Source organism: Lissotriton helveticus, chromosome 8 (assembly GCF_964261635.1).
Source record: "Lissotriton helveticus chromosome 8, aLisHel1.1, whole genome shotgun sequence".
Taxonomy (NCBI): Eukaryota; Metazoa; Chordata; class Amphibia; order Caudata; family Salamandridae; genus Lissotriton; species Lissotriton helveticus.
In genome coordinates this window covers 438,036,712-438,053,613 of record NC_136069.1, presented here as the reverse complement: position 1 = coordinate 438,053,613, position 16,902 = coordinate 438,036,712, and positions in this window count along the sequence as shown.

The following is a 16,902-nucleotide window of genomic DNA, read 5'->3' as shown; positions in this document are numbered from 1 at the left end:
ATAGAGGGGGCTCGAGAGCAGGCTTGGTGTTCGAAGGACAGCTATTGCCATCATTGGGTCCTGCCTACAGAGCCGCAGCAGATATTCAACTTCACACTCCCCCATTTACACCACCCCGGGTTGCTGTCAACATGGTGCATCCTGGGAGTGGTAGTTCGGGCCATTTCGACGAACATCCGCAGGTGTGCAGCATTGATTGGGGGAGGAGCGGACCTACGCCTAATATCTTCAAGGCAGCAGGAGAAAACAGATCAGAAGGATTGCATCGGGTGTTGGGCACTGAAGAAGGCACTTTTTTGCCGAAATGCATTTGCCGCCACTTGAACTGACCACAGAGCAATAAAGTCTGCTTTACCTGTTCCCCTCTGGGTCCTGCTTCGTTCTTTTTGGGAGGAAGTTTCCGGTCATAATTTCTGTGCTTGCCAGATGCACAGTACAGGAACCCACGCCACGCTCAGGGTCTGGACCAAAACTGGCCCGCTTAACGGCACTTTGTTTTCTCCAGCTATGGATTTGTCCGGGACCCGCCTCCATTCCGGAGGGCCCCGAGCAGTTGAGGTATTGTACCTCTGGTTGGGCACTATGCTCCCCGCATTTTGGTCCCTGCTCTATGGACTCGATGGCATGGGGGCTGTGGCGTTTATAGAGGGGGCTCGAGAGCAGGCTTGATGTTCGAAGGACAGCTATTGCCATCATTGGGTCCTGCCTACAGAGCCGCAGCAGATATTCAACTTCACACTCCCCCCATTTACACCGGCCCGGGTTGCTGTCAACATGGTGCATCCTGGGAGTGGTAGTTCGGGCCATTTCGACGAACATCCACAGGTGTGCAGCATTGATAGGGGGAGGAGCGGACCTACGCCTAATATCTTCAAGGCAGCAGGAGAAAACAGATCAGAAGGATTGCATCGGGTGTTGGGCACTGAAGAATGCACTTTTCGCCTAAATGCATTTGCCGCCACTTGAACTGACCACAGAGCAATAAAGTCTGCTTTACCTGTTCCCCTCTGGGTCCTGCTTCGTTCTTTTTGGGAGAAAGTTTCCGGTCATAACTTCTGTGCTTGCCAGATGCACAGTACAGGAACCCACGCCACGCTCAGGGTCTGGACCAAAACTGGCCCCACTTCAAGGCACTTTGTTGTCTCCAGCTATGGATTTGTCCGGTACCCGCCTCCATTCCGGAAGGCCCGAGCAGTTGAGGTATTGTACCTCTGGTTGGGCACTATGCTCCCCCATTTTGGTCCCTGCTCTATGGACTCGATGGCATGGGGGCTGTGGCGTTTATAGAGGGGGCTCAAGAGCAGGCTTGGTGTTCGAAGGACAACTATTGCCATCATTGGGTCCTGCCTACAGAGCCGCACCAGATATTCAACTTCACACTCCCCATTTACACCGGCCCGGGTTGCTGTCAACAATGTGCATCCTGTGAGTGGTAGTTCAGGCCATTTCGACGAACATCCACAGGTGTGCGGCTTTTATTGGGGGAGGAGCGGACCAACACCTAATATCTTAAAGGCAGCAGGAGAAAACAGATCAGAAGGATTGCATCGGGTGTTGGGTACTGAAGAAGGCACTTTTCGCCGAAATGCATTTGCCGCCACTTGAACTGACCACAGAGCAATAAAGTCTGCTTTACCTGTTCCCCTCTGGATCCTGCTTCGTTCTTTTTGGGAGGAAGTTTCCGGTCATAATTTCTGTGCTTGCCAGATGCACAGTACAGGAACCCATGCCACGCTCAGGGTCTGGACCAAAACTGGCCCCGCTTCACAGCACTTTGTTTTTTCCAGCTATGGATTTATCCGGTACCCACCTCCATTCCGGAGGGACCGAGCAGTTGAGGTATTGTACCTCTGGTTGGCCACTATGCTCCCCGCATTGTGGTCCCTGCTCTATGGACTCGTTGGCAAGGGGGCCGTGGCGTTTATAGAGGGGGCTCGAGAGCAGGCCTGGTGTTCGAAGGACAGCTATTGCCATCATTGGGTCCTGCCTACGGAGCCGCAGCAGATATTCAACTTCACACTCCCCCCATTTACACCGGCCCGGGTTGCTGTCAACATGGTGCATCCTGGAAGTGGTAGTTCGGGCCATTTCAACGAACATCCACAGGTGTGCAGCATTGATTGGGGGAGGAGCGGACCTACGCCTAATATCTTCAAGGCAGCAGGAGAAAACAGATCAGAAGGATTGCATCGGGTGTTGGGCACTGAAGAAGGCACTTTTCGCCGAAATGCAGTTGCCGCCACTTGAACTGACCACAGAGCAATAAAGTCTGCTTTACCTGTTCCCTTCTGGGTCTTGCTTCGTTCTTTTTGGGAGGAAGTTTCCGGTCATAATTTCTGTGCTTGCCAGATGCACAGTACAGGAACCCACGCCACGCTCAGGGTCTGGACCAAAACTAGCCCCGCTTCACGGCACTTTGTTTTCGCCAGCTATTGATTTGTCCGGTACCCGCCTCCATTTTGGAGGGCCCCGAGCAGTTGAGGTATTGTAACTCTGGTTGGGCACTATGCTCCCTGCATTTTGGTCCCTGCTCTATGGACTCGATGGCATGGGGGCTGTGGCGTTTATAGAGGGGGCTCGAGAGCAGGCTTGGTGTTCGAAGGACAGCTATTGCCATCATTGGGTTCTGCCTACAGAGCCGCAGCAGATATTCAACTTCACACTCCCCCCATTTACACCGGCCCGGGTTGCTGTCAACATGGTGCATCCTTGGAGTGGTAGTTGGGGCCATTTCGATGAACATCCACATGTGTGCAGCATTGATTGGGGGAGGAGCGGACCTACGCCTAATATCTTCAAGGCAGCAGGAGAAAACAGATCAGAAGGATTGCATCGGGTGTTGGACACTGAAGAAGGCACTTTTCGCCGAAATGCATTTGCCGCCACTTGAACTGACCACAGAGCAATTAAGTCTGCTTTACCTGTTCCCCTCTGGGTCCTGCTTCGTTCTTTTTTGGGAGGGAGTTTCCGGTCATAATTTCTGTGCTTGCCAAATGCACAGTACAGGAACCCACGCCATGCTCAGTGTCTGGACCAAAACTGGCCCTGCTTCACGGCACTTTGTTTTCTCCAGCTATGGATTTATCCGGTACCCACCTCCATTCCGGGGGGCCCCGAGCAGTTGAGGTATTGTACCTCTGGTTGGGCACTATGCTCCCCGCATTTTGGTCCCTGCTCTATGGACTCGTTGGCATGGGGGCTGTGGCGTTTATAGAGGGGGCTCGAGTGCAGGCTTGGTGTTCGAAGGACAGCTATTGCCATCATTGGGTCCTGCCTACAGAGCCGCAGCAGATATTCAACTTCACACTCCCCCCATTTACACCGGCCCGGGTTGCTGTCAACATGGTGCATCCTGGGAGTGGTAGTTCGGGCCATTTCGACGAACATCCACAGGTGTGCAGCATTGATTGGGGGAGGAGCGGACCTACGCCTAATATCTTCAAGGCAGCAGGAGAAAACAGATCAGAAGGATTGCATCGAGTGTTGGGCACTGAAGAAGGCACTTTTCACCGAAATGCATTTGCCGCCACTTGAACTGACCACAGAGCAATAAAGTCTGCTTTACCTGTTCTCCTCTGGGTCCTGCTTCGTTCTTTTTGGGAGGAAGTCTCCGGTCATAATTTCTGTGCTTGCCAGATGCAAAGTACAGGAACCCACGCCACGCTCAGGGTCTGGACCAAAACTGGCCCCGCTTCACGGCACTTTGTTTTCTCCAGCTATGAATTTGTCCGGTACCCGCCTCCATTCCGGAGGGCCCCGAGCAGTTGAGGGATTGTACCTATGGTTGGGCACTATGCTCCCCGCATTTTAGTCCCTGCTCTATTGACTTGATGGCATGGGGGCTGTGGCGTTTATAGAGGGGGCTCGAGAGCAGGCTTGGTGTTCAAAGGACAGCTATTGCCATCATTGGGTCCTGCCTACAGAGCCGCAGCAGATATTCAACTTCACACTCCCCCCATTTACACCGGCCCGGTTGCTGTCAACATGGTGCATCCTGGGAGTGGTAGTTCGGGCCATTTCGACGAACATCCACAGGTGTGCAGCATTGATTGGGGGAGGAGCGGAACTACACCTAATATCTTCAAGGCAGCAGGAGAAAACAGATCAGAAGGATTGCATCGGGTGTTGGGCACTGAAGAAGGCACTATTCGCCGAAATGCATTTGCCGCCACTTGAACTGACCACAGAGCAATAAAGTCTGCTTTACCTGTTCCCCTCTGGGTCCTGCTTCGTTCTTTTTGGGAGGAAGTTTCCGGTCATAATTTCTGTGCTTGCCAGATGCACAGTACAGGAACCCACGCCACGCTCAGGGTCTGGACCAAAACTGGCCCCGCTTCACGGCACTTTGTTTTCTCCAGCTATGGAATTGTCCGGTACCCGCCTCCATTCCGGAGGGCCCCGAGCAGTTGAGGTATTGTACCTCTGGTTGGGCACTATGCTCCCCGCATTTTAGTCCCTGCTCTATGGACTCGATGGCATGGGTGCTGTGGCGTTTATAGAGTGGGCTCGAGAGCAGGCTTGGTGTTCGAAGGACAGCTATTGCCATCATTGGGTCCTGCCTACAGAGCCGCAGCAGATATTCAACTTCACACTCCCCCCATTTACACCACCCCGGGTTGCTGTCAACATGGTGCATCCTGGGAGTGGTAGTTCGGGCCATTTCGACGAACATCCACAGGTGTGCAGCATTGATTGGGGGAGGGGCGGACCTACGCCTAATATCTTCAAGGCAGCAGGAGAAAACAGATCAGAAGGATTGCATCGGGTGTTGGGCACTGAAGAAGGCACTTTTTTGCCGAAATGCATTTGCCGCCACTTGAACTGACCACAGAGCAATAAAGTCTGCTTTACCTGTTCCCCTCTGGGTCCTGCTTCGTTCTTTTTGGGAGGAAGTTTCCGGTCATAATTTCTGTGCTTGCCAGATGCACAGTGCAGGAACCCACGCCACGCTCAGGGTCTGGACCAAAACTGGCCACGCTTCACGGCACTTTGTTTTCTCCAGCTATGGATTTGTCCGGTACCCGCCTCCATTCCGGAGGGCCCCGAGCAGTTGAGGTATTGTACCTCTGGTTGGGCACTATGCTCTCCGCATTTTGGTCCCTGCTCTATGGACTCGATGGCATGGGGGCTGTGTCGTTTATAGAGGGGGCTCGAGAGCAGGCTTGGTGTTCAAAGGACAGCTATTGCCATCATTGGGTCCTGCCTACAGAGCCGCAGCAGATATTCAACTTCACACTCCCCCCATTTACACCGGCCCGGGTTGCTGTCAACATGGTGCATCCTGTGAGTGGTAGTTGGGGCCATTTCGACGAACATCCACAGGTGTGCAGCATTGATTGGGGGAGGAGGGGACCTACGCCTAATATCTTCAAGGCAGCAGGAGAAAACAGATCAGAAGGATTGCATCGGGTATTGGGCACTGAAGAAGGCACTTTTCACCGAAATGCTTTTGCCGCCACTTGAACTGACCACAGAGCAATAAAGTCTGCTTTACCTGTTCCCCTCTGGGTCCTGCTTCGTTCTTTTTGGGAGGAAGTTTCCGGTCATAATTTCTGTGCTTGCCAGATGCACAGTGCAGGAACCCACGCCACGCTCAGGGTGTGGACCAAAACTGGCCCCGCTTCACGGCACTTTGTTTTCTCCAGCTATGGATTTGTCCGGTACCCGCCTCCATTCCGGAGGGCCCGGAGCAGTTGAGGTATTGTACCTCTGGTTGGGCACTATGCTCCCCGCATTTTGGTCCCTGCTCTATGGACTCGATGGCATGGGGGCTGTGGCATTTACAGAGGGGGCTCGAGAGGAGGCTTGGTGTTCAAAGGACAGCTATTGCCATCATTAGGTCCTGCCTACAGAGCCGTAGCAGATATTCAACTTCACACTCCCCCATTTACACCGGCCCGGATTGCTGTCAACATGGTGCATCATGGGAGTGGTAGTTGGGGCCATTTCGAGGAACATCCACAGGTGTGCAGCATTGATTGGGGGAGGAGCGGACCTATGCCTAATATCTTCAAGGCAGCAGGAGAAAACATATTAGAAGGATTGCATCGGGTGTTGGGCACTGAAGAAGGCACTTTTCGCCGAAATGCATTTGCCGCCACTTGAACTGACCACAGAGCAATAAAGTCTGCTTTACCTGTTCCCCTCTGGGTCCTGCTTTGTTCTTTTTTGGGAGGAAGTTTCTGGTCATAATTTCTGTGCTTGCCAGAAGCACAGTACAGGAACCCACGCCACGCTCAGGGTCTGGACCAAAACTGGCCCGCTTCACGGCACTTTGTTTTCTCCTGTTATGGATTTGTCCGGTCCCCGCCTCCATTCCAGAGGGCCCCGAGCAGTTGAGGTATTGTACCTCTGGTTGGGCACTATGCTCCCCCATTTTGGTCCCTGCTCTATGGACTCGATGGCATGGGGGCTGTGGCGTTTATAGAGGGGGCTCGAGAGCAGGCTTGGTGTTCGAAGGACAGCTATTGCCATCATTGGGTCCTGCCTACAGAGCCGCAGCAGATATTCAACTTCACACTCCCCCCATTTACACCGGCCCGGGTTGCTGTCAACATGGTGCATCCTGGGAGTGGTAGTTCGGGCCATTTCGACGAACATCCACAGGTGTGCAGCATTGATTGGGGGAGGAGCGGAACTACACCTAATATCTTCAAGGCAGCAGGAGAAAACAGATCAGAAGGATTGCATCGGGTGTTGGGCACTGAAGAAGGCACTTTTCGCCGAAATGCATTTGCCGCCACTTGAACTGACCACAGAGCAATAAAGTCTGCTTTACCTGTTCCCCTCTGGGTTGTGGTTCTGAAAAATCTGGATTCATATAATAGTACTGGACTCGAGAATAAAAACTTCGTCGAAATAGGACGAATTTGGTATCAAAAGACCGAGAATGACGAGTACGTCAAGTACATGTATTTTCGGCATATTCGAGTGACGATTTCACCTCGAAATCGTCATTTACCTTCTGAACCCTTAGCTGCATGTTGCCCTTTTCATAGGCCTTAATCCAGTTGAATTTGATTCCACAAGGACACATACTCCTTAATCGACTTCTCCCTGACCCCAGAACAAGTTAGAACCATTGCCCCAGGCCGAGCTCGTTAGGTCAGTTCCCTCCCAGTGGCCGAGCAAGATAGCATCTAGGCTCAACCAGCCATAAAACCATTTCAGCGCGCACACCTGCCATATCTCGCTCACATCTTTCTCCACTCCTTTCCTTCACTTGCTTTATGATGGGGAGGTGACCGTTTTATTAGGGGTCCAGCGATATCTGATGAAATGTTGGGTCTTGCCGGATGATTTGTTATGGGCAGCACGACGTGAAATATGTACATGTCATCATGACTCTGCTTTTCTTTTGTAATCAGTAACCATAAATGAAATACCACGAATCCAAGGAATGTATTGCTCAAGGCTGAATATTAGGTATAAGAAGAGAAGCCTGACTTTGTGAAAGTGTGCAGTCTCCTGAATATACTTGTATCGTACTTCTAGGACCCTGTCACCTTGGTTGCAGCCAATAAACTAATCTTTGACTTCACCTGGAAGACTCTGAAGTTTCTGTCGGTCTGACTCAGGAGAACCCGAGGTCTCTGGGTGTTGATCCCCTGGCACCGCTGGGTTACCGGTTCTGTGCCGGTTCTTAAAAACCCAGTACCTCATTTGGCGCCCAGCGTTTGGGGCGATTCCAGTGGTACCAATCAGCCTGAAGATCGTGAGGAGCTTCGTGTGAAAATTCCGGAGGAGGGCCCACCACCTCATCGACCCCTGCATGTCGACGTGGTCCGAAGGTCTTTACTGCGAGGTTCCCCGCTTCCCGACGGCTACAAGGACTGCTGCCCTGGTTATCGCCCTGATGTTGGACCCTTGAAATTTTCGGTAGAGCGAAACGCTGAGACGAGTCTTCTGGTGAAGCCATCGATATTTTTCAGTTAAGTATAAGTGGAGCGTCTCCCAGTCCTTAGTTGGACTTACTTTGTGGTATCTTGGAGATACATAAAGGTTTTTATTGGTTCTTGCAAGCACCATAACCGAAGGGCTCGTGTTTTCACGAGAAATATCGTAGTCGATAAATCCTTTGAAGTTTTGGAACTAGACTAGAGAGAAAGGATGCCTAGTCTTAGACTCGGGAATTGGTTTTGTCTTGGTAGTAATAATAGGGACTCCCGATTGGAGGACTCATGTCCGGTTCCTCCAGTTGGAACTCCGACTTACGAGCTGTACGTTAAACATGGGGTAGGCCCCATAGTTTACAACGAGGTATGGATTAAATACACTAGGAAAGACGGTGTTTTAAAATGGCCCCAATATGGTAGCTTTGATTCTGAAATCTTAGACAACCGTGAAGTTAAACTCTTCAAAAAGAAAGCCCGGCCGGCGATGTTTGACTCTTTCCGCATATGGCGCAAAGAAGCCAAACAAAAAGAGATTAAATTAGCTAAGAAAAATAAGAGAGAAGGGGGACTTTCAGTAATGCAAGCTGCCGTGCAGTTTAAAGATAATGAGGAAGAGCAGATAAATGAGCAATTGCACAGGCAACGTAAAATGGCAATAGATAAGTGTTATCCAGTTTTGCCGTCTCTTCAGCAAGGGACAGCAAAAGAGCGTGAAAAAGACCAATTAATGTCGCAATTATTAACTTCGCCACCCCCCTATGCGCAGAATGCTACAGCACCCCCGCAACCTTTTGTTGCACAAGCTGCGCCTCTGGCTCTTCCACAGCACTCACCAGCTGTTCTTCAGCTGGCTCCTACTTCTTCGGTGCAGCCTCCTTCAGGCCCACCGACAACTTCTGTTTCTCCTGTGTTTTCTACGATTTTGCCTACTGTACTTCCTACATCTCCTAATGCCCCTCCTATGATTTTGCCTAGTACCACATCTATTATTCCTCATACCTCTTCTGCCATCTCTACCCCCGCCTTATCTCACCCCGTTTTTTCATCTGTTTGTTCTTCCGTTTCACCTTCCCTTCGGCAGAAAATGGCCAGCACTGTTACTAATCTTCTTTTACCCCTTTTCGGGTCGCCTGCTACGACCCCTAACATAGGAAGAAGACAGTTGCGAAGTCAACTGCCTGATTATCAAGAGAGAGATTCCCTGAATAGTTTAGCTCGGAAATGGGTCTTGGACACTGCAAAATATGATTTACAGTCTGTCGTGGAAGTTTTCCATCAATGGGAAACAGCGACACAGAGATATGTGTTCGAACAGATGTGTGTTTTTCTTTGCGAGGATTTAGAAGACAATGATCAGGATTGCCTCCCACAAGAGATGTGTCGTATAAGGTTTAAGTTTAGTCAAGGTATGATTGTAGGTCCCGATGTGGAAAAAGCAGTTGAAATGCTATTATCATATCGAAGTAAGGGAAGTAGTTCTGGGTCACCATCGGAATCTAGTGCATCTAGTAGGAAAAAGGCACGACAATACCCTATGAGAGAAGTTCCCCCACAATGGAGAGAGGGTGACGCGACAGCTGTCCCACCTGTCCTGCCCCACTTTCACCGAGTATGGGTACATGTTCCATGGAAGCGAGCTGAAGTTTTAGCACTCAAACAAACACTACCAGATCCGCGTAAAAATCCTGCAGGGTACTATAAAGAATTGTCGCAAACTGCTGGGTCATGTATAATGAATTTGGCCGATATCGATATGTTATTCGGGAACGTTGTTCCACAGCCTTTATGGGGAAAAATTCGTCATGTAGATCATGACCAGGAATTAGGTGACACGTGGGCTAATATTACTGCTGCAGACGCACGACAAGTTGGTGGTGCCAAGCCTGAGCCTCTGATAGCGGAACTACCTGGTAGAATAGTAGATTACATGAAAACGATAATGCCTGCAATACGCGTAAATTGGGATAAGTTATCTGCATGCAAGCAAAAGAAAGAAGAAACTGTTTCAGACTTCTTCACCAGATTTGAAGAAACATTCATTGACCACAGCGGTCAAGATATGACCACAGAAGGTGGTCAGAGATTGTTTGTCGATAAATTTGTGCACAATTTACTTCCAGACTTGTGTAGAAAATTGAAAGATTCGGAAAGTTCTTGGGCAGTCTCATCCTTAGCCCAGATATTAGCTACCGCACAGTACTACGAGAATAGAGACAAAGATGAGAAAGATAAAGTAGAGAAGAAAACTAGAGAACTCAAAACGAAGGTTTTGCTACAGCAAGCCTATCCTCCACGTGGTGGTGGTAATAAAAATAATAATGGTCAGAATAACTACCAGAACACTTTTCAGCAGCCTCAGAGAAACTTGCAGAGATTCGATTACAATCAAAACCGCGTAGGTCCCAACCAGTGTTTATACTGCAAACAAGAGGGTCATTACAAGTATGACTGTCCTGCCCTGCCACAACGTGCGAATGGATTTTCTGGCGTAAGAGGTCGTGGTAGTCAGCAAGCGCCTAGAGGTAGAGGGCGTGGAAACGCCCCTCAGGACGCACGTCCCCTTCCACCACAAAACTCTATGAACAGGTTTGATCAGCAAAATAACGTATCTGACAAGACAGCTCAATACTACGTTAATGAGTATTACACAGAAAATGAGCAGTGGGAGAATAATGATTGCTAGGACAGCCTTAGACAAGGAGAGGGAGTTGTTTCAGTTCCAGTAGATCAGAGTGGACCTTACGTTGAGGTGATTACATCGGGTGTGTCAGAACCTTTTCTGTTGGATACTGGTGCTACAAAGAGTTCTATTATGCACTCCAAACTCCCTGGCGCACCTTTGTCTGGCGAAATGAACGTTTCCGTAGGTTTTTCTGGCGCCCCGGTTAGAAATCCGATTTCTGACCCTTTATCTCTTTCTGTTGGTCCTTGTGAATTCGAAGCACCCCTTATTTTGAAAACAGGTTGTGGTGAAAATTTGCTAGGATTAGATTTGCTAAAAAGATTGTATGCGACTTTGTACTGTTCTCCCTCAGGAGTACAACTGACTTTAGGTAAGAAAGTAGTTTCTCCCATGTATTTGTCGAGAAATACGCTTCCAGCAGAATTGGCACTTCTTCCGGATATTCTTTGGGCTACTGGTCCGAATGATGTAGGTCTTTTAGAAATTCCATCGTATGTTGTAACATTGAAACCGAATGTCAAAATGCCACGAATTCCCCAATACAGGATATCCAATGAGGGCGAAAGAGCTTTGCTAGCGATTGTTTACGAGTTGATTGAAAAAGACGTAATTGAAGAAACACGAGGCAATGTTTGCAATAGTCCTGTTCTGCCTGTTTTAAAACGAACTGACCCTTCTCAGCCACCTGTGTATAGATTCGTGATTGATCTTAGGGAAGTAAATAAGATAGTGGTGCCACAATTCCCAGTTGTCCCCGACATTACAACATTATTGACTATGATTCCAGCCTCTGCATCCTGGTTTTCGGTGATTGACCTGAAGAATGCTTTCTTCAGTATCCCGATTGCTGAGGAAAGCAGGGATATTTTTTCCTTCAGTTTAGGTGGTCGCAGCTTCCGCTTTAAACGCGCTCCTCAAGGCTACTGTGAAAGCCCCTCAATATACAGTCAAGCTCTGAAAAGTCAGCTTGACGCAATGGTTTTGCCCAAAGGTTCCACTCTCGTACAGTACGTGGACGATTTGCTCATAGCTGCGGATACTGAGAAAATGTGTAAAATGGCCACGTTGGAATTACTGCGTCATCTATGTGATCTACATCACAAGGTGTCACTTTCCAAGCTCCAATATTGCCGACAAGAAGTGACCTACTTAGGTCATCTCTTATCGAAGGAGGGAAGGAAACTGACCCCAGAAAGAATTCAGGCAATAGCTAAATTGAATGTGCCAAGAACGCAGAGAGAAGTACGCGCTTTCTTGGGCATTACATCGTACTGTAGACAGTGGATTCCAAATTTTTCGTTATTAGCCAAACCCTTATTGGCACTAACGTGTGCGAATACACCCAATCCCATTCCTTGGTCTGATGAGTGTCAGAAAAGTTTTCTCGAATTACGCACAGCATTATGTTCGGCCCCTGTGTTAGGTAACCCCAACTACAGTAAACCTTTCACATTATATATCCACGAGAAGGAGGGCTGTGCATTGTCCGTGCTGACTCAGTTATACGGAGATAGACAGCGACCATGCGCCTATTTTTCGTCAACTTTGGATCCGGTAGCACGAGCATGGCCAAGTTGTCTAAGGGCCACAGCAGCAGCAGCCGTTTCTATTCGACAGTCTGCAGGTCTAGTAATGAATAATACACTAATCATGATGGTCCCGCATGCAGTAGACACATTGTTAAATAGGACCAAGACACAGCACTTAACTAGTGCTCGACTGTCCAGTTATGAATTGACGCTACTAGTGAGCCATGTGCACATCAAAAGGTGTAGTACCTTGAACATAGCCACATTGTTACCAATTAGAGAGGAATCGGATGCTTCAGAACAGCACGATTGTTTCCTCAGAACGGAGGAAGAGACGAAAGGGAGAGTTGATTTATTCGACACTCCTCTTGCTGAATGTGATGGTACACTATGGGTGGATGGTTCATGCTTTAAACTCCCAAATGGTAACGTGACTACAGCATATGCTGTCACAACCTTGCACACAATCGTTGAAACTGCGCGAATACCACATGGTTCAGCTCAAGCCGCTGAACTTGTGGCATTGACGAGAGCATGTGTGTTATCCAAAGGAATGAAAGTGACTGTCTATACCGACAGTTAGTATGCTTTTGGAGTGGCTCACAGTTTTGGACGATTGTGGAGAGAACGTGGGTTCCTGACTTCGCATGGAACTAAGATTCAGCATGGTCGGTTGGTGCATGAGCTTCTTGAATCACTGACGTTGCCCCTGAAAGTAGCGATCGTAAAATGTAGTGCACACAAGAAAGTGATTGATGATGTTGGTCGTGGAAATGCATTTGCTGATGAAACTGCTAAGGATACGGCAAAGAATATGATGAGCCGAATGTATGTTGCGAGCCCAGAAAGATGGACTGGTGATGTTGGAATATGTGAAGACACGATAGAAAGTGTGAAGTCCATCCAAGCTGAGGCCACGGAGAAAGAGTTAAGCATGTGGAGAGAAAGTACAGGGAGAATGGATGCAAATGGTTGTTGGATTGAATCGACAGAGCAACAGAGATGGTTGTTACCCGATGCATATGTGCCTGCAGTGGTTACAATGGCTCATGGGATGGCCCATATCAGCGCGAAAGGGATTTGCGAGTCATTGGCCCCAGTGTGGAAGAATTCAGGGATTCCCAAGTGTGCAGAGAATGTTGTCAAGAATTGCATGGTATGTCTGAAGCACAATCCTGGTAGGGGAACCCCAACTCCAGCTGGTCATTTTGCACCTCCTACGTATCCGTTCGAGGTTTTGCAGCTAGATTTCATACACATGGAGAGGTGCAACAACTTAAAATATGTGCTCGTGGTTGTTTGTGCCTTCTCAAGATGGGTAGAAGCCTATCCTCCTAAGGGACAATACTGCCTTGTCCACAGCGAAAGCCCTTGTGAAAGAGTTCTTCCCCAGGTTCGGAATGCCTAGAATGGTCTGGTCGGACAACGGAAGTGAATTTGTGGGTTGTGTGATGAAAAGAGTGTGTGAAGGGCTAGGCATTAGGCAGAAGTTCCACGCTGCAAATCACCCCCAATCAGCTGGATTAGTGGAATGTTACAATGGCACGCTTAAACTTAAATTGGCCAAAATCCAAGCGAGCACAGGTCTTAAATGGCCTGATGCTCTACCCTTAGCACTCCTATCCACCAGAATGACTGTGCATTCGCGAATGAAACTCAGCCCCTATGAAATAATCTTTGGTCGGCCAGCCAACATATGGGGAGTGCCTAGGCCCATGAAGTTTAGCGAGCTGCAACACCCCATTTTGCTTGACTATTTGTATGAATTGACGGCTAAATTGCGTGTTTTATATCAACAGGTCCACAACACCTTGCCTCCGGTCTCTGAGACACCGGGTCACTCCATTGACCCCGGTTCCTGGGTGTTGGTCCGCAATTTCCAGAGGACAAGAAACGACCAGCCCAGATGGACCGGGCCTCACCTCGTCCTCCTGTCTACAAGGTCGACTGTTAAAGTAGAGGGGAAGGCCAATTGGGTCCACGGGATCCATTGTAAGAAAATACCCTTCCCTCTGCCACATGACCAATGGGTCCGAAAAGGAGGCACTGACTCAGAGCGCACAACTGATGAACGTGTAAAAGAAGCTAAACGTGATTGTAAGAGTGGGAACATTTTTCAAGAAACTACGCCGCCATCAGAACAATTGAACTCTGTGGAACCTGAGCTACTATTTCTGGACCAGACAGTACCCGGGAAAAGACGCTATAATTTACGACCAAGAAAAACAGACTAAAGTAAAAGTGACTTATTTTATGAACCGCGAGAAAAAACCTGTGGACTAATAAAGAGTTTGTTTTTTTTCCCCCCAAATCCTATTTTTGAAAATGCAGATTCTCCCATCTAGGTAACTTGCTTATTTTTTTCTTTTTTTTTTTTTCGAACCGCCATCCGGGTTCCGCTGCTAGGGTCGCGGTTGATTAAAGACTTTTGGGTGCAGCTGACGACAATAGGTCGCTGGTTCCAGTTGGTCCAAGGGAGCCACCCTAGACTGACGGAAGCATCCTTTAGCAGAAACAACCTACCGCCGCGGGCAGCACCTTAGAGAGGATGGAGTTTCCTGATGTGGAGAGAACTGCCAAACAAATGAACTTTAAGCAGAGACTTTTGAAAACAATAAGGAAGAGAATTTTTATAATAATGTGTATTTTTATGCTATTTAGCGTAATGGTCTTTCTGATAAGCTATGTTTTATTCTCTTTTCATGTGACATTCACGCCCACTACATCACCCATACCTCCCCCTACTGTTTCCTCTCATTCTTTCCACTCTTTGCCTGACCATGAATCAAATAGGAGATTAGAGTTCATTAATAACTCCTTCGTTCAGCTATTACACCATCACCAACTTGTAATGAACACAACCAATTGTTGGGTATGTGGTCTCATGCCCCACACCACGGATAGAGGTATCCCCTATTTGGTCCTGCCGTTTAGTCGCAATGGGTCAGTATGGGCATATAGGACAATGTTCATATATGCACGAGAAATCCAACCCCTACGTTCTGTAAAAGACAACCTCAAGGCTAGCGCCCTAGTCAAGGGTATAGTTGACATGATCAAGGAAGTAACTTCTTACGAAGATACCCCGGACGATGAGATACTTGCATATGTAGGTTGGAATGTGACCGGATATGGCACTACAGTAAGTGAGAAACAGCAAGCCAAGAGATTGTCCCCAATCTGGATCGTACCCCATGAAGGTCACCTGTGTCTGCAAGGCATTGGTAAGAATCCCAGAGCTCAGCTAGGGAAGAGTGTCTGTACAGAAACGTACGTTTTTGGATCTCAGACTTCCCCTGCCTTTTTAGCCGCTAAGGGTACTTATTTCATCTGCCATGATAGAGCCTATACATGGTTGCCCCCTGACTTCTCGGGCTCATGTTTTGTTTCATTCCTGTTACCTCCCACCTACACAGCAGCGGCGGATTACCATCGGACAAGGGTAGTTAGAGGTGTTTTGAGTAAAGAAGAAACTGCAGGTCAAGAATTTGGTGACTTTGCAATGGGTGTTCTGCCGTTCTGGGGAGCCATGGTTAACAGCAGAAACATAAGGCAATTGACAAGGGTAGTTGAATACACCGTGATTGAAACTGCTGGTGCCCTTAGTAACCTGACTGCTGAGCTCCAGTCGGATCGACTGATGACTCTTCAGAACCGGGTCGCTTTGGATGTAATACTTGCGGACCGAGGTGGAGTATGCAAATTGATCCAGTCCAGTTGTTGCATTTTTATTCCAGATAATGCTCCAACAGTGTACGGGGCCATCTCAAAACTACATAAGATTTCCGAATATATTCATGTGGATAAAGGAGATTGGTCATTAATGGGATGGTTCTGGGGACTGATATCTGCCTGGGGATGGAGAATTCTGATGGTCATTGGGATGGTCTTAGCCATTCTTTTCCTGTCCTGTCTATGCATACAGTGTGCTCCTGCAATATGTAGCCTCTGTGTTACATCATGTGTAAGGAAGCCTGTGTCAAGACATGAGCTCAGCACTAGAATGATGTTGCAGCAACATCTCAATGACTTTAGGAATATAGATCTGGACTCAGATTAACATGAGGATAGATTAATTGCCTATGTAAGGGCAAAAGGAGGGTCTGTGGTTCTGAAAAATCTGGATTCATATAATAGTACTGGACTCGAGAATAAAAACTTCGTCGAAATAGGACGAATTTGGTATCAAAAGACCGAGAATGACGAGTACGTCAAGTACATGTATTTTCGGCATATTCGAGTGACGATTTCACCTCGAAATCGTCATTTACCTTCTGAACCCTTAGCTGCATGTTACCCTTTTCATAGGCCTTAATCCAGTTGAATTTGATTCCACAAGGACACATACTCCTTAATCGACTTCTCCCTGACCCCAGTACAAGTTAGAACCATTGCCCCAGGCCGAGCTCGTTAGGTCAGTTCCCTCCCAGTGGCCGAGCAAGATAGCATCTAGGCTCAACCAGCCATAAAACCATTTCAGCGCACACACCTGCCATATCTCGCTCACATCTTTCTCCACTCCTTTCCTTCACTTGCTTTATGATGGGGAGGTGACCGTTTTATTAGGGGTCCAGCGATATCTGATGAAATGTTGGGTCTTGCCGGATGATTTGTTATGGGCAGCACGACGTGAAATATGTACATGTCATCATGACTCTGCTTTTCTTTTGTAATCAGTAACCATAAATGAAATACCACGAATCCAAGGAATGTATTGCTCAAGGCTGAATATTAGGTATAAGAAGAGAAGCCTGACTTTGTGAAAGTGTGCAGTCTCCTGAATATACTTGTATCG